The sequence below is a fragment of the Myotis nattereri genome (genome assembly GCF_964212035.1).
Source record: "Myotis nattereri genome assembly, chromosome: 2".
In the NCBI taxonomy this organism is placed as follows: domain Eukaryota; kingdom Metazoa; phylum Chordata; class Mammalia; order Chiroptera; family Vespertilionidae; genus Myotis; species Myotis nattereri.
In genome coordinates, this window is record NC_138076.1 from 150260914 (window position 1) to 150286094 (window position 25181).

Genomic DNA, 25181 nt, shown 5'->3' on the forward strand with positions numbered 1-25181 from the left:
TAAATATTAATTTTCTGAATTTTGGAAATTCAATAATAAGTTTACCACAGGTGAGAGATGATGACCTTCATCAAGGCAGTGACAGAAGGAATAAATAGAAGGTATATTTGAGAAATGTATATAAGTCATAATCAAGAGAACATGGTGAATGACTAAATGGGTGTGAACAGAACAATAAGATGCACCATGATCAAACAGATGGATACTGAGGCCATTAAACCAGACAGCGTACCTAGGAGGAACAGACCTGGTTTAGTAGATATCTTTTATCTTTTGGAATAGGTCTCAAAGACAGTGGAGTAAAAACTGACTATATTATGGACATGACAGCAGCATCTTTTATTCCTAAAGAGATTTAGAAGGAAGATGCTCACTGCCTGTGTTCAAAAGGCTTCAGACATGGAACATGACTTGTTTAGTGAGATCAGAAATGCAACATGTGTAATTTTGTTTCACTCAATATTTCTGGCTTATTACGTTGAAATATTATTTAGATGATTACAAATATCTAAGATTTTATAGTTTTAGTTGTAAGGCTTCAAATAAACTCTGATGGATTTTTTGCCAATTTATGAGAAATAAAAACATGAAAATAATTAATATTGTATGAAATGAAAAGCCTTTCTAGTCTTAATGAGTTTCTCAGTGTAAAAAAGTCAGTAACTAGCTTGTATTGTACAATAAACCATAAAATATAAAAATCATTTGCCCATACAGTGCCTCTGGACTTGCTCCTTTTCCTCTTTTTCTGAAGGCTTTTGTAAACAGGATCAGAGTAGAATCGTACACCCTATTTTTTATTTCTCTAGAATTAAACAGATACTACTGGTATGGTGACACCATTGCCAATGTTTACTTCACAGTTTTTTAAGGTCTAGTCTTTATATGTATATGTATATGTATATGCATATGTATATATATGCAAACACACACACACACACACACACACACACACACACACACACACACTACAAATCAACCAAAACTATTATAAGTAAAAAAGTACATTATTTCCTCCTTTCTCTTAAGAAAAAGACACCATTCTATTTTCTTGTCTTCTCAAGTCTTTTCATCAACCAAATCTTACTTTTACATTTCTATACAGGAATATAAGATTGGATACATTTGCTTCAAAGGCACAAGTAATTTTTTTACAACAATGTGGTCCAGGATATAAGTGGACAAGTCTCACAAGCTGGCAAAAAAAACCCCTAAAACACCATCAAAAGGACTCTATTCACATTCTTAAAACAAGAAAAATAATGAAACAAAAAAACAATTAAAACAAACCATCCCAGAAGAGCCTACTTTAGCAAACAGATTAATCAAATTAAGGACACTATTATTATTGCACATAGCCCATGAGGCATGTTAAAATGTAATCATTACAAAACAGGAGGAAACACTGATGTGAGAGAGACACATGGATTGGTTGCCTCCTGCATGCACCCTGATCAGGGCCGGGGATGGAGCCTGCAACCAAGGTACATGCCCTTGACTGGAATCGAACCCAGGATCCTTAAGTCATGGGCTGACACTCTAATCAATGAGCAACCGGCCAGGGCAGGAACTAGGTCTTTAAAGTCTTTTTAGGTATAAAGTATCGATATTTTTAATGGCTCTTTTCCAACAACACCATCAGGCACAGTGTTTGTCCCAGAATAGTTCTGTCCTGCTATCGCTTAACTGATAAAATTTGCAAGGATTTTTAGTAGCCACTTTAAGTTATATACCTGCTATTCGATCTAAACCATAGAGTTCATGGATTCATGTAACATTAACACGTACAAATGCTAATTCCAGTAAAGGATAGACTATCCTAGACATTTCTTTAGAAACAGTCTCTGCAAATCTATTACCAAAGCTTAAACCACTTTATTTTTTTATTTTTGACCAAGGTATTAGCTTAAACCACTTTAAAGGCAACGAAGAAAACTTTCAGGCTGCCTCAGACCTTGCTATAGCTAATAAAACACATTTAAATAAAGTATTAGTGCCCTAGCCTGTTTGGCTCAGTGGATAGAGCGTCGGACTGTGGACTAAAGGGTCCCAGTTTTGATTCCGGTCAAGGGCACATGCCTGGGGTTGTAGGCTCAATTCCCAGTAGGGGGCGTGCAGGAGGCAGCCAATCAATGATTCTCTCTCATCATTGATGTTTCTATCTCTCTCTCCCTCTCTCTTCTTCTCTGAAATCAATACAAATATAAAAAATGAAATAAAGATTTGTGTTAAATTAAAAAAAGGATAAACTATTAGTATCTAACAGAGTATGAAATTATTAATTAAAAACTTGAGTAGTACCACCTTCTGATAAGACACTATGCTATGTCATAAACAAACATCCTTAAATAGACGAATAAAATACTTTCATATTTTTATTTGAACATTAAAGAATGTCTGTCGAAAATAATATTCAGAAATGTAATACATAAAAGCCCAAGTGCCCCAATAATCCTCCCTTACCAAGTCAATCACCTAGTTACCAGGCATTTATTACATTTCCTTCGAACTACTAGCACAGTGATATGTAAAGGAGATGGGTACATTATTAAGTGAAATCCGGGTGGTCAACAGGTCCTGGTTTTAGTACTGAAAAGTCTTGTGTCCCATAAAATCTTCAGTCCAGGGCAAAACAACCTAGTTGGTTATTTTGAGTAGATACATCTTGATAGAAATTTAAAGCATATTTGAGTGTTTATGGAAACAGACAATATTTGTATAGCCTTTACAATTTTGACATGCACTTTCTCGTTTGGATAAAGTCCAAGGACATTTATCAAGGAATACTTGCATAATTAGAAAAGTATACCTTTCATCTACTCAGTATTTGAATATGCATTAAGTGAAGTCACCATGAAGGTTACAAAAATAAACAAAATATACTTGCTCTCAAGAAGCTTAGCATTTTGTAGGAAAGATGAGACATACAAATATGGAAACTATCATGAGAAACACAAAAATATTATGGAAATTCAGAAGAAGAAAGGCCGGACAGATTTATGAAGAAGGTGGCAAATGAATAAAAGTTACAGAATTTGAATAGGAAAGAACATACCATAGAAAAGAAAGGTGACAGCAAAAGGCAGCAAATGTAGGAATAAGATTAAACGACAATAGAAAGTAGGGTCTGACTGCATCTCAGTGTGCAAAGGAACAGGAAAATAAAAACAGCAGGAGTCTAAAATTAACAGAGATCTCTGAGTCAAGAGCCTTGACTCATTTGGTAAGCAATAATACTAGACATTCTGAAGAGAAACACACCAACACTAAGAAAACTAAAAGTACTTAAACAATGAATTTAAAAGTTCTGCCTGGCCGGGTGGCTCAGTGGTTGAGTGTCAACCTACAAACCAGGAGGTCAAGGTTCGATTCCTGGTCAGGGTACATGCCTGGGTTGTGGGGTTGATCCGCAGTAGGGGGCCTGCAGGAGGCAGTCAATCAATGATTCTCATCATTGATGTTTCTATCTCTCTCTCCCTCTCTGAAATCAATAAAAAGGTATATATTTTTTAAAAGTTCTGACAGAAGTCTTGACAATACATCTATAAATGTTTAACATTTTATTAAAATGCTAGTGACCCAGCATACGAAATCGCACGAGATCCAGACCCATGGGAAATCGTGCGAGACCCGGGCCCCAGACCCTGCCCTGCCCCACCGCAGGACTCCCCTGAGTCCCTCTGGCACCTGAGACCCAGAGTCAAGACCCCACCCACCTGTGCGCACCTCGCTGTGCACACAGCCTCCTGGTGACCAGTCTCTGGTTGTTACGGCGTTAGGGCCACTGGGTTATTTTATTAAAATATGATCAAGATGTTATACTTTTAAAGTATATAAATAGGTGTACAACAAAAACTTACAAAAAGATGATTAAAACCAAAATTAAGAGGTCAGAATCATGCACTGCATAGATTCAAAGAAAACTATAAGAAACTGACAAAAGACAGTTAAGGTAAGGGGTAATTTCAGCTTTATTCGACAACACTGTGAATATTAAGTAGTTACTATGTGCAGGTAGTGCAGACACGAAATGCACATATCTTATGCTCCCTATTTTTCACAGCAGGATGCTAACTGATATCACAGCATCTGGTATCTAAAGCATACTGAGATTATTTTTAGTTAATACCACTACCATCGAACGTGACACTTAGGGTATTTACCTAAGATCTCACAAATAAGGCAGATGTATGGCCATATTTTTCCTCAACCTGCTTTGGATCTGCCATGTGCATAAAAAATACTCAGGGCTTAAATACCTCATTGTGTATGTTAATTGCTGCACAACTAAAACTTAATACAGTGTGTGTAATACAGAAGCAATTATTATTGAATGAATCAAAACCAATTTCTTGCCCTACAGCAGGGGTTGGCAAACTCCAGCCCTCAAGCCAACTCCCATCTGCTACCTATCTTTTTGTAAATAAAGTTATGTCAAAACACAGCCATTCAATTGCATATTGTCCATGGTTTACTCATAATAGCACTAGCAGAGTTGAGTGGTTGTGACAGAGACTTGTATGGTCCACCAAGCCTATTTGCTGATACCTGCCTGCCCTATAGGCTAGACAGCCTGGAAGAGATAAGGAGATCTTGTCCATTAATTCACTGGTAACAAGTGGGTTTTAGCTCAAACACCAACTCAAAACATTAAGTTACCTGGACTACAAAGTTAAGAACTGTGGATAAAAGGGTCCACATACTAAACCTGACAAGCTCAGGGAAGGCCTGAATGGTAGCCTTACACACTCGGAGACCTAAGATAATTACAAAGGATGATCTGAAATTAAAACTTTTCAACTAAAAGCAATTTATGGCAGGTAGTCATGTTCTAGGCTAGAATTTTCCCTGACAAAGGTCAATTTTCACCTTAATTAAGCCTGTCTATTGTCTTTGTGCATCTACAATAATGTAACCTTTGAAATGTCAAAGTAATTCCCTTTTCCAGACCCCTCAAAGCACAGGGACCATATGAGAGATGAGACCACAAATATTATTGTTATTTATTGTTATTGTTGACTTCAACCATCCTGTACCCACCTATGTAAAAAAAAGTATGTGTCTATCATTTTTCTTTCTATCTAATCCCAAAGGTTTCTTTACTTTGCTTTCTCTCACCTTCCTAATCTATCACCAATAGATTTCATGTAACCCACTTATGTCTTCTCTTTTTTTTGTTCTTTATATATTTATTTGTTTATATTTATTTCAGAGAGGCAGGGAGAGGGGGAGAGAAACATCAATGATGAGAACCATTGATCAGCTGCCTCCTGCACTCCCCTTACTGGGGATCAAGCCTGCAACCCAGGCATGTGCCCTGACCGGGAATCTGAACTGTGATCTCCTGGGTCATAGGTTGACATTCAATCACTGAACCACGGTGGCTGGGCTTATGTCTTCTCTTTTGATGGAATATATAAAATAAGATGCAAAACTGCTATTCTCTGGCCCTGGCTAGTGTGGCTCAGTAATTAGAGTGTCGCACCGAGGGGGTCCTGGGTTTGATTCTGCTCAAAGGCACGTAACTGGGTGACAGGTTTGATTCCTGGTCCCTGTTGGGGTATGTGTGGGAGGCAACCAATCCATGTCTCACATCAATGTTTCTCTCTCTCTCTCCTTCTCCACTTCTTTTCCACTTTCTCAAAAAAATCAATGGAAAAAATATCCTTGGGTGAGGATTAACAAAAAAACGAACACCTGCCATTCCCTAGAGCATTTTCTCAATTTGTTGAAATTTTGCTTCCTGGCAGTTGTCAACAGTTTGGCTCAAATAAACTAAAAAATTATCTACAGGTTTTACTGTTGTAATTAGCTAGCTATTAATAATAAGAAGGAGCAAAAGGGAGGCCAGACATTATAAGTATGGCCATCTGGACAGCTTCACTAGGAAGCTGCAGCTCTACACTCCCCTGGGAACCAACAAAGGGAGGTGGAGGCAAGTGCAGTAACACAGTGAGGTAGAAAAGGTGCCTGTCAGTCAAACCTGGGAAGAGAGATCATTGGCTAGAGAGGACAGAGCCACAGCAAGCCCACAAAAATTTGGGAATACATAATCCCCCAAAGGAGTTTGCTCTCTTCCATTCGCCCATGTTCCCTCCATAGCCATGTGACTGGCCTCAGAGCAGTGATGGCGAACCTTTTGAGCTCGGCGTGTCAGCATTTGAAAAACCCTAACTTAACTCTGGTGCCGTGTCACATATAGAAATTTTTTGATATTTGCAACCATAGTAAAAGAAAGACTTATATTTTTGATATTTATTTTATATATTTAAATGCCATTTAACAAAGAAAAATCAACCAAAAAAATGAGTTTGCGTGTCACCACTGACACACGTGTCATAGGTTCGCCATCACTGCCTTAGAGGCTGCACGGCCTATGGCCTTGTGGATCCCACAATGCAATGGATTGAAGGACTGCAGTTGGGAACACAAACTAAGCTGGCCTGATGCCGGATTGGACTGTGCAGGCATGGGATGGAAACTCTGGGCAATGGCTTTAATCCTAGCCTCGGTAAAGACACAGCTGGATTTCTTCCTTGGCAGCACAAAGGGAAATGGGACTTTGGAACTCAGGGGTTTGATTCCACAGAAAGCTTTCTGCAGTACCCTCATCCTGCTGTGCAAGTCTTAGAAAATTCTTTTTCTTATGACATTGCAAGAAGCCCACGTCCCCTGCAACAAGTGGGGACAAGGAGAGTTCCCCCACTGGTAACAAAAGTTTGAATGTTTCCTATGTTGACAGAACGATTCTGAAACCAACTCTGGACTCAAAGGGAAAGAATTCAGTTCTCAATTACCAATATCTACTGTGCTTTAGGGGAAGGAGAACCAGGGTTGTAACTCTAAAAACCTTTGAAAACGTCTAGTGCTAGCTATTTAAAATGTAGAATACTTCTTTTAAACAGCTAGCACTGTTGTCTGAATATTACAAAGATGAATTACCTGCAAAGTAATATGCAAAACAAACAAACAAAAAACCCCACAAAAGAACTCTGAAAGGAATCACTGAGAATAGTTCACCTGAATGCTTGAAGAGTGTCTACCAAAAACAATGATTGGGTTCCAGCATAGTGATGTTTACAACATTCATTCAATAGGCACCTTATTCACCAGTGAATAGATTTAGTTAACACGTTAAGGGCACAGCCTGTTTTGTCTTCTGGTTGGAAAGTATAGTGTCAAGTCACTGGTGACTGACGGGGCGCTTAATGTGTTAAGGCCATTCGTGAGGATGATAAAGTAGTGTTATCAGGGTAACCTATGGCAAAAAGGTAAGCCCCCAACATACTAAATAAACTCCATCAATTTTACAGATAAAATAAAAAAAGGACATCTTGGGTAAAGTACATTTTTGCATATAAAGCTAAATCTGACCTACTGAATCTGCCCACTTTGATTCTGGAAATAGTTAATAGTCTAACATTAAAGCATTCATGCCATTAGGGCAGTTTCCCTTCAGATTATTTTAGAAAAATCCTTTGTTTGCTAGACCTATATCAAGTACTTGCACCCTAGCTACAAGGGAGACTGAAAGCTAGGATCTGACACTTTCATTTATATAAAGCAAGGCTGTCCGCCAAGACTCATTTAATTCTGTCTTTTCAGACACTGTGAGTCTCTACAGATAAATGTGAACAGTATATAGCAAAGATACTATGTTTCTGGAAGATGTAGTCTGGCCCGTATGGGTCACACCCTGGCATGACAGGAAGAAACCACACATGGGGTACATGAAGAGGTGGCAAAACAGTCACTACTGGGAATGAGCAGCAGGGGATGTGTCAAGGTCATATCAAATTTAAATCTGAAGACCCAGAAGCCTAGCTCAATGATGAAATGATGAAAGCAGTGATCATTAGTAACATTTCTCATTATAGTAGGGAGTGTGTGTGTGCTTGCTTTCTTAAAATTGATTTTTAGAGAGGGAGAGAGAGAAATATCTATCGGCTGGCTCCTGCATGCCCCTTACTAGGATGCAGCCCATAATCCGGACACGTGACCTGACTGGGAATCGAACTGACAACCTATTGGTAGCACAGGAAGATGCCCAATCAACTGAGCCACATGGGCCAGGGCAGATTCTTGAGTAATTTAAATAACCTGCTGTTAATGTGTTAGCTTCCACAGCTACAGAAAAAAAAGAGATCCCACCACTGTGAAGGGATAACCATTATTGGGAATAAGAAGACTAGATGTTTTTCTATGTTCCGACTGAAGCCATATCTTTTCCAAGTCTCCTAATTTGTGATTCCAGAATTTAACACTAATACAAAAATGCTCAATAATGTTTGCTGAATAGGTTGCAGAATAAGATAATGACATTAATCTCAGAGATATCCCCATTCATTGTGGGACATATTTGTTTTCCTGTATTTCAAGCAAATACATACACAGTATAGTTTCTGAGCTATTGGGGCAGAGGTGTAAGAAATCAGAGGCTAAATTCAGAAATAAATACAATTAGTGTCTTCTAAATAGAGAAGGAACAAATGACTACAAAAATATTTTATCTCATTTTACCGTTAACCTAACCAGAATTAACTGACAAAGCTTAACATGACTGCCCCCAAATGCATTTGAAACCATAATAAAAACGCCATGATTTTAGGTTGTGGGTTCATTTGCATGACTATATTACATTCTAAATAAAATTTCAAGACCAGGACATTACTAATGGAAAATTCCCTAGTAAACCCACCAAAAGCTCAGAGGAGAAAAATTAACCAACTTAAAAAAAACCAGTGGAAGCCCAGGTACTTTCCATAATTTTCTTGAATAATTTTAGTATCTTAATCTAAGCATTTATGCTAGCTGCTTAATGCCCATACTAGCTTGTGCAACTCATTTTTTTTTAATGAATTTGTTTTAACTAATTTAACAATTCTTCTTTTTATACTCTACCCTCTTTAGTTTATTCAAAAAAATGCACATAATATCCAGGAAAATAAAACCACTTAGAAAAATAAAAAACATGCCACATATTAGACATCATAAATAATGCTTATATTTGGCTTTCACATACACTATTTCACTTACTTGATCAATTGTTAGGTAAGTACTTTTTTAAAAGTAGCTTTGAAAAATGCCTGTCTTTGCAATTTAATGAGATATGAAAAAAAAAACAAAAAAAAACAAAAAACAGTATCAAAGAAAAAAAACTCCCACAAGAAAACAGTAGCACATATACATTTGCAGTCTTGGACATTAGTAACACCAAATGAATGGAGAAGGGCAATGATAACTGAAGTTTGGATGTTAATTAGGCTGTTAGAATAAGCAGAGCATATGGAGAAAACACAAAAAGTAGGCAGGCACTTCTTGCAATCCTGTTTCAGAAGAGGATTTTCAGATATTTAACTTCTTTTCTGTCAATACCAAGTGACTCCATTAAGGATTTTAAAAGAGAGATTATGTTAAACCTGTAATATTCCTATTCTAATATTCTATTGTACTCTTACTTCACAATTAAATGTATCATATAATCCTTAGAAACCTTATCAATTGAGAGAAAAAATGGCATGGAATCTTATAAGACTTTAAAAATTTATCAAGAAGAAATTGTGGCTAAAATATGAGCTCTCAATCATTGTACATTAAAAAAAATACTTTCTATTTTCCAGGCATGAATATACACAAATGAATCTTCACTATTTCCAAACATTTAACTGGTGTATAACTAAGGAATTAAGTGGTTCTCCCATACCCTTAAATACTCATCACCCTAGCAGTACATTCCACCCCACCAGAGTAAAACATAATTCCTTGGTAGAGACTGTTTCTAAGCTAAAAGCAATGTTGCTTTAAAGTAACATTTTTCAGGCCTCCATGTCCTTCCCAAAGACACAAAGTAATGATTTTGGACCTCAGGAATTCTGAAATCCTAAAATCTTTGAAACCTGAAAGTTTCTCAACTAATCTGGTGACAAAGCCTGACCAGATATAAAGTTTATACATAGCAAAACTTCACCTAAGTACTATGAGACTATTTATAGTTTTTATGTATCCTATTTAGTGTGACTATTCATGTGTCACTTTAGAAATATTAAGTGCTTGATTAATCTTACCAAAATTCAAAACAGATCTTTCCCAAAAATTCTGAATTCCAAAATACCTGGCACCAAGGGGTTATAGGTTAGGGATTATGGATCTATAATCCATTTCATGGATATCTACTACAGGAACACATTCCCTTGAACATACTTTGCAAGATTCACTGTTAGCCTAAAATTTACATACCCCTTTAATATCATGTAAGATCTCACCTTATTTTTTTAAAATATATTTTGATTTTTAAAAAAAAATATATTTTATTGATTTTTTACAGAGAGGAAGGTAGAGGGTTAGAGAGCCAGAAACATTGATGAGAGAGAAACAACATTGATCAGCTGCCTCCTGCACACCCCCTGCTGGGGATGTGCCCGCAACCAAGGTACATGCCCTTGACCAAATCGAAACTGGGACCCTTGAGTCCACAGGCTGACGCTTTATCCACTAAGCCAAACCGGTTAGGGCTATTGATTTTTTACAGAGAGGAAGGGAGAGGGATAGAGAGTTAGAAACATTGATGAGAGAGAAACATCGATCAGCTGCCTCTTGCACACCCACTACTGGGGATGTGCCCTTGACTGGAATCGAGCCTGGGACCCTTGAGTCCGCAGGCTGACACTCTATCCATTGAGCCAAACTGGTTAGGGCTCTCACCTTATTTTTAAAGTCTTCTTGGACTGTGAGAACCTAAGAGTTTTTAGTTCTTTCTCTGACTCTATAAGCACTCATTTGGGGACTTATTTTAAACTGCTATTTACTAGTACATTTCGCATTAACTTTTCATGTCCTTGCTATGAACCCTTTGTGTCTAAATTTTCAATTTAATCCTACAACGGTAACTGAGAACTAGCTTTCAATAACTTGAAGTTAGATGAAGGAGTCCTCAAGAGACAGATGCTCTAAATGAGGAATTATAGTCGGAAACAGGCACAACACTTTTAAAACTGTATAAAGGTAGCCTATGATGGGAATTGGTAAAAACAAACCACTGAACACTTTATATATTCTTTCAATTAAAATAATCTTTGAGCACTTACTATGTGCCAGTTACTGGGTAACCATTTGAGATTGTGGTGTAAAAGTGACAAGGTGTTCCTGTCCTGCTGACACAAATAATTTAGAGAAGAGTGGATAAATTGAGAAACAAAGTATTTTTATTTTTTTATTGATTTCAGAAAGGAAGGGAGAGGGAGAGACAGAGAAACATCAATGGTGAGAGAATTAATTGATCGTCTGCCTCCTGCATGCCTCCACTGGGGATCGTGTCCTGACCTGGAATCAAACAGGGACCTCCTGATTCATATGTCAATGTTCAACCACTGAGCCATACCAGCCAAGCAAATATAATTATTGAGTGTGATAAGAACTATGAGAGTAACAAAAGAGAATGCTCCTTTATATAAGATAATCAGGAAAAACTTTGTAGATATGACATCTGAGCGGAGATCCAATGTTGAGACTGAGGCAGAATTGCAGACAACTGAGGAAAGAAAGATTATGATAGAAAGTAGGTGTAAGCACCAAAACTCAAAAGGTCATAAAGGACCCCAATCAAGATCAGAAAGAAGTCCAGTATTGTACGTCAACTATACTTAATTAAAAATGAAAGTGCAGTATATCTAGAGCTTGGTGAAAGGAGGTAGACTAATGAAATAATAAGCAAGAATTGAATCTGGTTTTTATTTTAAGTCACTGGGAGGAAACTGGGACTGGAGGGCATTACATGATCTGATTTACATTTTTAAAAGAGGACTGTCTTTTGGATGGAGACTGAGGTAAAAGGAGGACAAGAATGGAATAAACAAGTAAGGAAGCTCCTATAGGAGTCCAGACAGCAGGTGACTGCCGGCTTTATCAAGGGCAACATCACAGTAATACAGGATTTTAGAGCTCCGAAAGGCCTTAACACCCATTCATTTAAACTTTTTCTACATAAAGAGAGGAGTTAACTTGTTCAAGGTTTCACGGCCAGTGCCAGAGAGAGAATGGAAGTTTAGGGCACCCAGGTCAAAGTTATTACCACTAACCATGCTATACTGAAGACAACAGGGTGGAATCAAAGGTCTAGCAACTAATCAAAATTAGCACATCATTTTTCAGATTTACCTCTCATGCTCAAAAAAATTAGCTAAAACTTATGAGTAAAATGAAACGTGTACACTTTGAGCAGAGGAAAGTGCATAAGGACCTGTTGGGAAGTAAAAAAAGCAAAAGTACTTTCAACTCACTCTGCTTAGTAATGAAACTTTAACACCATAATCTCTAAGATAGATAATACCAAGTTATCCCCTACATAGGACCCTCTGGAGGAAAAGATCACAAAAGCATCACAAGTGCTTTTCTCCCCCCCCACCCCCCCACCCCACCAGCTTGTTCTTTTTACTTAAAAAAAAAATCTTATTGTTGAAAGTATTACATAGGTATTCCTTTCCACCCATAAACCTTTTCTAGCCACACCCCAACACTTTTCAAAGTGTTTATCATTCCTGTTCAAACCAGAACTCTAACAGCTATAGCCCTGTTCATTTAGAATGAGACCCTCCTACTCACTATCTTCACTCTTTTCTGCTCTACTTACTGCCCCTTCCACCTCTTCATGATTTATTAGTCACCATCATCACTTTCTTTTTTTTTAATATTTTTTATTGATTAAGATGTTACATATGTGTACCCTCTACCCCCCCTCCCCCCGCTCATGCCCTCACCCCCCCGTTGTCCGTGTCCATTGGTTAGGCCTATATGCTTGCATATAAGTCCTTTGGTTGATCTTTCCCCCTTGCCCCCACCCTCCACTACCTTCCCTCCAAGGCCCGACAGTCCAATCAAAGCCTCTCCGTCTCTGGATCAGTCCTTGTTCATCAGTTTATGTTGTTCATTATATTCCACAAATGAGTGAGATCCTGTGGTATTTATCCGCTCTCCAGTTCCATCCATGCTGTGGCAAATGGTAAGAGTTCCTTTTTCTTCTTCCTCTTCTTAAAGAATACCTTTCAGCATTTCATATAATGCTGGTTTGGTGGTGATGAACTCCTTTAGCTTTTTCTTATCCGTGAAGCTCTTTATCTGACCTTCCATTCTGAATGATAGCTTGGCTGGATAAAGTAATCTTGGTTGCAGGTTCTTGCTATTCATCTCTTTGAATATTTCTTGCCACTCTCTTCTGGCCTGCATGGTTTCTGTTGAGAAATCAGCTGACAGTCGAATGGGTACTCCCTTGTAGGTAACTGACTGTCTTTCTCTTGCTGCTTTTAAGATTCTCTCTTTATCTTTTGCTCTTGGCATTTTAATTATGATGTGTCTTGGTGTGGTCCTCTTTGGATTCCTTTTGTTTGGGGTTCTCTGCGCTTCCTGGACTTGTAAGTCCATTTCTTTCACCAGGTGGGGGAAGTTTTGTCATTATTTCTTCAAATAGGTTTTCAATATCTTGCCCTCTCTCTCCTTCTGGTACCCCTATAATTCTGATGTTGGTACGCTTGAAGTTGTCCCAGAGGTTCCTTACACTATCTTCACATTTTTGGAATCTGTTTTCTTTTTTCTTTTTCGGTTGGGTATTTTTTGTTTCTTTGTATTTCAAATCTTTGACTTGATTCTTGGGATCCTCTTGTCTGCTGTTGGATCTCTGTAAATTATTCTTTATTTCAGTCAGTGTATGCTTAATTTCTAGTTGGTCCTTTTTCATGTCCTCCATGGTCTCACTATACTCATTGAGGGATTCATTAAATTTATCGGCGGTTTCCATAAAATTCTTGAAAAACCTTATAAACGTGGCCTTGAACTCTATATCCAGTCGTTTGCTTTCCTCCATTTCTGCCATTTGTGACCTGTTTCTTTGTCTCCGCATTTTGGCTGCTTCCCTGTGTTGACAGAGTGGCCCTGCGTGCCAGGTGTCCTGTAGGGCCCAGTGGCTCAGCCTCCCCAGTTACCTGAGGTGGACACTCTTGGTGCCTTGGTTGTTGTAGGATCACTGGGAGGAATTGACCTCCAGGCCAATTGGCTGTGGGAATCAGCTGTGTCTGAAGTGGGAGAATGGTCCCCCTCTGACCACTGGGTACAGTGGCTCCTGGATCTAAGGAGGTGCTAATTCAGCCTCTGCCTGAGGCCACACAGCAGGAGCCACGAAGAGGCTCAGCTGTGAAGCAATGCAAGCCGCTGCGGGGCCTTGGGCCTTCTCTTGGAAGTTCCGGGTCTGCCTGGCTCGGCTGCAATTAGGTACATTCACATGCAAAAGCCTCTGCCACAGCCTGGGTGGGGCGGGGTCTCAGGGAGTCAAAAGGGCGGAGAAAGAAGCTATGGCTGATTCTCCGCCTGGAGTCGCGCGTCTCAGTGTCCCGGTAACGGCTGCAAGCACCTCTGAGGGAAAGCCGCCCTCAAGTTCGCCCGCTGCCGCCTGACAGACCAGCTTCTCCCCGTATGAGTCCTGGGTCCCCAGAGACTTGCTGGAACCGGAGTTCAGAGCAGTCGGGAGCTTGTGATTCAAAAAGACAGCCGCGTCCTCAGGTGCCACCCCCTTTCCGCGCGCGCGAGCCGCCGCCGTACCTCTGCACTTCACCTCCGCAGCTCCTCTGGCTCTCAGCGTGCTTTTCTTTTCTTCTAGTTGTAGAATTTACACTCAGCCAGCCTTCCTGTTGTTCTGGATGATGTTTGGTCTGTCCTTTGCGGTATTTTTCAATTGTTGTGTGAGGCGACAATTTCCCGGTGTATATCTATGCCGCCATCTTAGTTTCTCCCACCATCATCACTTTCATGTAAACAATAGAAAAATGTTACAAATGCTCTTCTATCTTTAAAAGCTTACAAACTCTGTCTTCTCTTTATTTAAGGTTATGCAGTAAGGTGACTGGGCTCGTGGAAGACAAAAACAACAACACACCCTTAAGTATAAAAAAATCTGAGACAAAATTTGATAAAAACATATTTTTTAAACTAGCAAACTAAAGCTGCATATGCAATAGGCAGGGGTAATCTTATGACTAATATGGATGTCCTGGACATAAAATATTATTTCGGTATGTTCCCTAATTCAGAACGGACAGAACAGCTGACCAGTTAATTATTTAATACTAGAGGCCTGATGCACGAAATTCGTGCAAGAACAGGCCTTCTTTCCCTCGGCTGCCAGCACCGGCTTCCCTCTGGCACCTGGGACCTGGGCTTCCCTCACAGTCCTGGCTTCATCCGGAAGGTCATCCAGTCTAATTAGCATATTACACTTTTATTATTATAGATAGGGAGAACTAAAGCTCCTTATTAAATTCCCTCCCTTCCTGTGGGATTAAGCTCCAGTAGGCAGGAGTACTATGATGTTTACTGCCTGAACAGACTCTTAAATTAGCAGTTTTACACTTATTCCTCTCTATACCATTCTACACCCCCTTCTCTTTCTCTGAAGTAAACTGTAATCAAATAGTGATGCTCAGATTCAATACCCTTGTTCTTCACAGAACACACCAATTTTATTATCTTCAGGGAAATAAATGGTGCTAAATTTCCAAGAAATTGAGTACAGTATAAACTGTAATTTACCTTTCTTCTTTCATAATCTGCAACTTATTACTTGAACCAAATGCAGGTTAGCCTAAAAATCTTTTAAAATTTGGAACTGTCCTATAACATGAGGTTTATATAAAAACAATGGTTTAACAAAAGTTACTACAACTCTTAAATAAACATGAAAAAGAAAAAGCTTCCTCCCAGAAGGTAAGAACATTATCCATTATCATTCGTTTTGGAAAAGGATCTACTGAAAGTAGACAACACACCAAATTCTCAGGTCAAATAGGGACATTATTAAACTTCAATAGGAAAAAGTCCATAGCTTCACTATAAAAAAGCTGCCACATATCCTAAAATTGTGCAAGTCAACTATTATCTTAAAAATCTGCTTTTTTGCCCTGACCTGGTGGCTTAGTTGGTTGGAGCATCATCCCATACTTTTGAAAGGTTCCATTCCTGATCGGGGCATATACCTGGGTTTCGGGATTGAGCCTGTTCAGGATCTGGGCACATTAGGGACACGACCAGTCATCGATATTTCTTTCTTCCTCTCTCCCTTACCCTCTCTCTAAAATCAATAAACATATCATTGGGTGAGGATAAAACAAAACAAAACTGCTCTTTTAAGATTATGCCAATGGGCACACATACAATCTATCTATGAGTAACCAGATGTACAAAACAAGAATTAAAACAAAAAAATAGGCTTAAAAATATCAATTACCTAATCTATTACTGTGATTAAAAGTGGAATGGACACTCAAAAGAACTGAACTTAAAATGTTTCTATATTAATAAGAGATTTCAAGATAAAAGCACATGAAAATACTGCCTCACATTTATCCATGGTTCCTATTCTTCTCTACCCCTCAAAAATAAATAAATAAATAAATTTAAAAAAATGATGTTAAACATTCAGCACAGCATGGGAAAATGAGTAATAAAAAAAGAAAAAAGTGAATAATCAGACAGATAGTGGGAATCTTTTATTAGCCTTTTCAGATAATTGTGGATATTTTCCTTTACTACTACACCAAAACTCGACAACTGGTTGCAATATATTGAAATGAGAAACCATATCAATAAATTTGATGTTCTCTTTAGCATTAAAATCCACTGGTCTAGGTAGAACTGTGGAAAAATTTCTTATCGATGCATGATTTTGTAATATCATGCTTAGTCACTTGGAAAATATTGGTTCACAGAGTTACACAGATCTTCAAATATTGACACTTCATTACATTTTGTTAAAAACAAAAACATACTCATTAACATCACCAACATCATCAAAAGAATCTTTTTAAATAATGAGAAGCTGTCAAGAGCACAGTGGCTGATACAAGTTTTCAAAAATTCTAATTTTATCACTGGCCATAAATACTGTCAATCTTTTCCTCAAAGCAACAGACTCACTTTATTTTTGAGAAAAATGTCAGCCTAATACCCAAATCCAAATAACTATAGTTTGTCAGGGATTCTTTCAAGTAAAAATGGTGTTCGTTAGAAAAATGGCCAGTCCAACTTGCAATTCAAATAATCACACAAATGCTTTTCCCAGAGACAACCATGACAGCAAAAAGTGTTTTAAGCATACTTCCCATTTTGTCACAGTACATTAAAATGATGTATACAAGAGTTGAGATTTAATTTTAAAAATGTTTACTTCTTCCCCCTGGCTGGTTAGTGTTGGCCTGAGCACCAAAGGGTCTGGGGTTTGATTCCTGGTTAACGGCGCATACCTGGGTTGCAGGTTCAATCCCTGGCACATGGGGGAGGAAAGCAACTGATGTCTGTCTCTCACATCAATGTTTCTCTTGCTCACTTGCTCTCTCTCCTCCTCTCTCTTTTACTCTGTCTGAAAAGCAGTGGAAAAAATATCCTCAAGTGAAGATTAACAACAACAACAACAAAAAACTGAATAATTTTTATTTTTAAAAAAATATTTTTATTGACTTCAGACAGGAAGGGAGAGAGAGAGAGAAACATCAATGATGAGAGAGAATTATTGATGGCTGCTTCCTGCCCGCCTCCTACTGGGGATTGAGCCCAAAACTCCAGGCATGTCCACAGGCCGATGCTCTATTCACTGACCCAAACCAGCTAGGGCTGTTTCTGCTTTTTAAATTGTGAGTGCATGGTAGTGAAGAATATAATGATTACTAACAGTGTGGTGCTCTGACCTGATTCATTCTAAGGTGCCAGAAGTTTTACCCACCATTGCTTTTAAACCATTGCTACAAATGTCAACACATGGAAAAGGCAAAGAACATCTCAGTATTATTATTATTTAAATATATTTTTATTGATTTCAGAGAGAAAGGGTGAGGGTGGAAAGATAAAAATATCAACGATGACTGATTGGCTGCCTCCTGCACACCCCACACTGGGGATCAAGCCCATAACCCGGGCATGTGCCCCTGGCCAGAATTGAACCGTGACCTCCTGGTTCATAGGGTAACGCTCAACCACTGAGCCATAACCAATTCATCTCAGTATTACTGTAAAAATAGTTTTGTGCTTGCAGACTTCCTGAAAATGTCTAGGCAATCTCTAGGATTCCTTTGACCTTTGAAAATCATTGCGCTAGATAATTCATTTGTTAAGCTTTTCACAATCACAATTATTTTTTCATTCATATCTTAATGGGAATCTTAAAATCAAATAATCAAGTAAACTTCAACTGGTACTAGCAATACTACAGGGGAATAAAAGCTTTATAATAAGAAGTAATGCTGCCCTGACCGGTTTGGCTCAGTGGATAGAGTGTCGGCCTGCGGACTCAAGGGTCCCAGGTTCGATTCTGGTCAAGGGCATGTACCTTGGTTGCAGGCACATCCCCAGTAGGGAGTGTGCAGGAGGCAGCTGATCGATGTTTCTCTCTCATCGATGTTTCTGACTCTCTATCCCTCTCTTTCTCCCTTCCTCTCTGTGAAAAAATCAATAAAATATATTAAAAAAAAGTAATGCTACATTAATATATTCTCTTATAAACATTTATGAATAATACTCCATTTAATCTTCAACAACTCTAGTATATGTCATCGTTCCCACTGAGGAAGCAAGGAGGTAGGAAAGATTCAGAAAGGGAAGTACAAATTGGCCTAAAAATTCATTGTACTGGTAGGATTACAAGTGATATTAATTTTCTTCTTTATACTTTCTCATCTTCTAAACACTTTAATAAGAAAACTAGAAAGACAAACGTATTTGGAAACTCAACCAGTCCTACCAATACAAATTCAGTGCAATATCCCAGTTTAACAATTTCAAGAGCAGAAGAAAATAATACACACATTTATATACTCCATCCCTATCCTTCCTTACTATCTGTACAGTACAGAATTCAAGATTCTTGAGAGATTCCTGAGTTTTGCTACTGTTGCTAAGGTGCTTAATATCACTAATAATTTATAATCTTAGAAGCAGCAGGTATAATCTTAGAAGCAGTAACTATGTAGTAACAGTAATATTCTCACTGCAATCTTAAAACACATGTAACAGTTGGATGCAATATACATACGATTTTGACACCTAAAGTCTATTCATTAAATGAAAAGAATTTATATTAATAGTCTTTATTAATCATCTCAGTCCCGTTAACTAAAATTTTTACAAAGTCACACAAGCTTTTTTTTTCTTTTAGGATAAAGTTACTTTTAAAAATATTCTAATGAGGATAAATTTTAGAAGCTACAGATAATTAGAATTTTATTTTACATAACATTTTCCATTTCCTCTCCAGAAGCTTTGGCCAAAAACTGCTATTAAATGAACAAAACAGATTTTCTTTGATCTTTTTTCCCTTCCCACAAGACTAAGAAGAAAGCAACAGATACAGCTAATGCACCAATGGATTATCAATGGGTCAATCAGCTCACTGGTAAAACTGATGATTCTAAGACAGCAATTTAGTGATCAAAATAACTTATAACTGCTTTTAATAGATGCTCTCTTCCTTTATCATTTTTATTCAATCTACTTGTACAACATTAAAAACCCATTTAATCCTTCAACACTGGAAAAGATTACCTAACAAGTTATTTCATGAGATCAGAATCCAGTTTAAATTTAAAAAGCCTCACTGATAGTGTATCGTAGTAACAGGACTACAAAATTATAAAGTAGCATAACTACAAAGGTAGTAACCGTAAGGAACCAGCTCAATGTAAAATTCAAAATAAGAATGTCAGAAAATTACTCTCTATGGTCAGAGAGACTAAAATTCTTAATTTAAAAATGAATATATTCCTAGTACTCAAGCACCTCATATAAATCAAACAATTTAAAGCATGGTAATACTCTAGAACAGTGGTCTGCAAACTGTGGCTCGCGAGCCACATGCGGCTCTTTGGCCCCTCGAGTGTGGCTCTTCCACAAAATACCACGTGCAGGCACGCACGTACAGTGTGATTGAAACTTCATGGCCCATGCGAAGAAGTCGGTATTTTGTGGAAGAGCCACACTCGAGGGGCCAAAGAGCTGCATGTGGACCGTGAGCCGCAGTTTGCCAACCACTGCTCTAGAATATTGTTCTGTATAACAAAGACCATATGAAAATTCTGCAATTCATGTTGTATTTTACTTTTGATAAATAATTTAAATATTTAAAAATCTGGTACATTCATTCCCCTAAATTTTCACTTCGTTCTTTTATAAGTTTTTAGACTCCTTGGAAATAGAGTTTAAAATTTTTTGCCTCTACTGATGCAAAGCAAAAGTTCTTTCTAAACTGCTACTGAAAATAATAATCAGTTGCTGTGTACCCTTAATTTGACTAACATCAGGAATAAACAACCAGTGTTAGTATGTATTCTTTTTGTTAGAGGTACATTTTATTATTTTTTAAATATATTTTATTGATTTTTTACAGAGAGGAAGGGAGAGGAATAGAGTTAGAAACATTGATGAGAGAGAAACATCGATCAGCTGCCTCCTGCACACCCCCCACAGGGGATGTGCCCGCAACCAAGGTACATGCCCTTGACTGGAATCGAACCTGGGACCCTTGAGTTCGCAGGCTGACGCTCTATCCACTGAGCCAAACCGGTTAGGGCTAGAGGTACATTTTGAAAAGTGACTTCAAATTTTTTAAAGGCAGCACAGGAGTTCCTCATAACCTTTCTTCTTTATAATAGAAATCTATGACTAAAGGGATTGGTTTTATAAACCAGCGCTCAACTAGGTTCAATGAAATATGTGACAGATTATACAGGATAGGGGCAAAAGGAGGTTTACAGTTGTTTATATGGAAAATACAATCTCTCTCTCTTTCTCTATATGGCTAATATGCAAAGTGTCCCCTTGGGAGTTCAATCAGGAGTTCAATCGGGAGTTCGATCCCTCGCTATGATGTGTGCTGACCACCAGGGGGAGGTGCGGGATGAAGGAAGGCCCTGGTCGGCAGCTGGAAGGCCCCGTTTGGCCCTGTTCGCCGGCCAGGCCAGGCCTAGGGCCTCTAGTAATAACTGATACAAGAATAAACATGGTACTTTGAATATTCACAACTGTAAACCTATTTTTGCCCCACTCTGTATATATATATATATATGTATATATATGTAAAGTCAGCCTTTACTGCAAATGTATAAATTCATCCTGTGTAGCTACTGTTTCCATTTTGTTCAAGAGATTTCCAGAGAACTAATAAAAGACGTAAGTCCTCAAAAGGTAATTAATCCCCTTTCAATACATGTGCAAAATATCTAAGACAGGAAAAACATTAGGCTTTCAGCACAAGGGTAAGCCATGATAAGTACTCCTGTTTATTGGAAGACTTGTCCAAGGTTATAATGAATGATTACATTAGCCAAAATGTCTCTTTCTTAACTTCTAAAAGAAATTCAATTTGAAAAGGTAAAAAGTAAAACTTGAGCCTAATCTCTAAAACCTAGAACAGAGTCCTCAAAAATGATAGCAGGGGGAAAAATCAAGGTATTATTTAGTCACAACCTTATACAGCCTTACGAAGTTTAAGAAAGGTCAATCTTTATTAAGTTTTTCTAGACTGAACACGTGACATCATTGTCATAATGGAAAAAAACAGCTTTTGAATATTTAGTTCATAAATACTGAACTATTCCTGGTGCCAGTTAAATCTAGACATTACAGATCAATATCCACCCTCTTATCAATACACACTCACGAAAACATTATTTTAAGTCCTAAGGAAAACTTGAGTGCATATCAGTAAGATCTTGATATTCGATAATAAATTTGTCTATTTAAACTACACTTTGGGGGGGTGGGGTGGGGAGGATGACACCTTTGTAAAATCAGCCAAATTCTCTTTGTATCAGATCCAGTTTCACTGATTAATTTTACTCCCTTTGCAGATATTTATCAAGCACCTACAACTAAAAGACAAAGAAAACTGAACATGAACAGTTTCTCATCCAAATCTTAAGACTTTATATTTAAAACATGTATAATTAGCATGTTATCAATCTATGCACAGGCCTACCAACCTGGAATTAAACTGTAAGATACATTTAATAAGATTCTTATGTACATGGATCAAGGTTTTTTTATGATCACTTCTTTATTACACTTGGTTAGGCCCTCCTTACAAGACAGCTCCTTACTATAGGGGCTCACCTTCCCTTTATGTAACCAAGAGACAACACCGAAATTCTATAGTAAACACTTGTTTTCTAAAGCCATTGTGGAAATGTTTCTTTTTGAAGGAATACAAGGCTCTCTTTCAAATATCCTCTCTTGAAATGTTCACTACAACTAATCCCTAAATCTAAATGCTAAATAGTTGTGCTCGGCAAGGTTATAGGAACTAAGAATACAGTGGAGAATGAAAGGAATAAAGTCCCTACCCTCATGGTGCTTACATTTAACAAACTGGTATTCTCTATGGGCAAGGTATCATGCCAGAACTTTGGGACATACAAGGAACACATCCTGTCCTTGGAGTTTACAATTTAGTGGAATAAGTAACAAAAATACATATAAAGATAACAGAAGATAGGAAGTGATATGTGTCATAGACCGGAAAAGAGATGACTTTTTTAGGTGGGGGTGGGGGAGGCAAAAAACAAGAAGAGCTTTCCTTTTTATGTCCCATTTAAAAATATTACGCCAATTTATTATTAGGCTTTTTGATTGTATCCTGGTACATGACATGTTACATGTATTTCCAAGATTTACTTTGGGGATTCCTCAGATAGGGCAGCCTCACAATTTATTGTGAATGCCAAACGAGAAATGGCAGGAGAAAACACTGTGTAGCGCAGAGATTCAAAGCGCGGATGGGTTCAAATAAAACTATCATTCAGGGCTCTGTGTCCTTAAACTTACTCAATTTCCTGAGTAGCAATGTCCTCTCTTAACACGTGGGAATCAAATCACGCAAGTGGTGCTTCCACACTATTTGACTGAGGCACCCACCTTTTCTTGGGTGTGATGGGAATGCTATTCTCTGTAAAATGTAAAAATGTCCCATTTCTTCCTCTAGGTTCCCTATTGGGGATAGACTTCTGTCCTCAAAGTCAGCAGGACCACTAACTAGTTCTCTTTCCTAGGCCTCAGTTTCCTCCTCCATAAAAATGGCAGGGTGGGACTGGATGATCTCAATAGCTTTTTCCGGGCCTTAAAAAAAAAAGTCCCATGACTCTATTATGACTCAAATACTATTCAAAGAGTCAGCTTTGGGAGCGATATGAACTTGAAGTTAAACGAACGGCTTCCCTTTTTGTCAGTTACTTCTCACTAAGGTAAGGTTCTGTTGAGCAAGTCCAAACAGCATTTTAATTACCAAAAAAAAAAGGGGGGGGGGTTAAAAATAAATTTACAAGCAGCTTTAAGTTACAACACTCCATAGATCTTACATACCACGAGCAAAACTAAAATCCGGTTGGACTCAATGAATTCCAAAATACTAAAATCAACCTTCAGTGTCAACTTTCTACCCCGTTAAAAAAATGTGATTTCCCGTTACTGTAAAACAGAACTGCTTAGGCTCGGAAGAAACAAGGCAAACATGTTTTTTTCCCCCCCAAACTAATAGAGAGAATGGGAAAGCAAACCATCTGCGTGAACTAGCAAGGATGACTTCTCCGAAAGCCACCAGTTTGTGTGTGTGTGTGTGTGTGTGTGTGTCCCACAGGAAAAATTCGGGAGGCCCGGTTCACTGCGGGGTAGTTTTAAATAAAATCCAAGGCGCTGACAGCCAGTTTTCGGATGAGACACATCGCGATGGCGAAAAAGAGGACAAACTTCCTGGATTTCCTCTCTCCCCGTTGCTGACGGAGGGAAAGGCCCCTTTAACAGCTTCTCCCTGCGCGGTGGCGGCTGCCAGACTAGGTGGGGCTCCCTCCGCGGCCGCCCTCCTGCCACTTCCCGCAACAAACGGCGCGGACCAGCCCCGTTCCAGGCAAACTTTTTCCCTGTCAGGCTCGAGCCCGCGGGGCGCCGGGGAGTGGTTTCCCCCGAACGGCCCTCGTCCGGGCTCCCGGCTGGGGGAAGCCGAGTCTCCGCAAAAGACAACTTTCTGGTTTCCGTTCTAACTTCCACCCACACCCGGGAGGGACCGAGGCGGCCAGCGAGGGGGGCTCGGGGGCGGGCACGAGTCCTCCGGGAGCCGGCGGGGGAGCCCGGCCAGGGGAGAGGCTGCGGCGGCCGCGGGCAGGAGGGATCGGGCGCGGTAGGGGGGGGGGGTCCTCGGGCTCTCCCTTCCTCCGCCATATTTCAGACATTTGACCCCTTCCGCAAAGCGCGCTGCTCCCCCGCGGCGGCGGCAGCGACTCGCCCCCGCCGGCCCGAGGCAGAGCGCTGGCCCGCCGGGCGCCGGGCCCCCCGCACACCTGCCGCGCTCCGGGAGGCAGCGGTCGCCGCCCGGGCCCCTGACCGCTGCGCGCGCCCCGCCCGGCCCGCGCCGCACCCCACTCGCTCCCCTCAGCCGGCGCCTGGGCCCCCGCCCCGCAGGGCTGCCGCGCCGCCGCTCCCCTCGGCGGCCACGCACGCACTCTGCGAACCTCTCACGCTGTCAGCGGGTCCCCGTAGCCAGCGTCGCCCCACGCGTTGCGCTCCCTCCGGGTCGCTGCTCCCGGCGCCACGGCGGTCCTGCGCTGCCGCCGCTCCGGCTGCTTTACACGCCTGACTCTGGGCGAGGTTTGGCGGTGTCGCCTTGACGTCAGGCGTTCAGTCTCGCTCTCGCTTCCGTCCGCGGGCGGGGCGCGCGGGTACGCGGCCCGGGAAGGGGCGGGGCCGAGGGGCGGGGCGAGGGGAGCCGAGGGGCGTGGCTTCCGCGCCACCACAGCGCCGGCCGGACACGCTCGGCGCCCCTCGCGGCGTTTCCTCCCGCCCCCCACCGCTCGGGCGCGGGGAGTATTCGCCTGCGGGCTTCCGGGCCCCGCGGAGCGCTGAGAAGCGAAGGGCTCAGGAGCCCTCCAGAACTCGGAAGGTGTCTTGGATGCAAACTGTAGTTCAGTCACCTACGTCACCCAACAGTGGGCGCCCGCGCGTCCCTTTGTGCTGGGGAGAGGGGCTGGAGAGGTAACTGAGCGCGCAGTTGCACGCACCTAGCGCTCCGTGAAGGAGCCTAGGCCAGGGCATAGCCTTTTGCATCCTTGAAATGGATTTTCCTTTGAATTGGCAAGTATTTTATCCACTGGTGTCTTAACCTGGGTGAACTC

At 40.0% G+C, this 25181-nt stretch overlaps 1 protein-coding gene across 1 annotated transcript in view; it reads right to left on the reverse strand.

Moving 5' to 3' along the window:
- RAP1B (RAP1B, member of RAS oncogene family) overlaps positions 1-24944 on the reverse strand; it is a 51637-nt gene extending 26693 nt beyond the window's left edge. Inside the window, exon 1 of the mRNA XM_081083224.1 lies at positions 24522-24944. The gene's annotated coding sequence lies outside the window, so the exon portion shown is untranslated. The remainder of the gene's footprint in view (positions 1-24521) is intronic.
- Between the last annotated feature and the right edge of the window lie 237 nt (positions 24945-25181).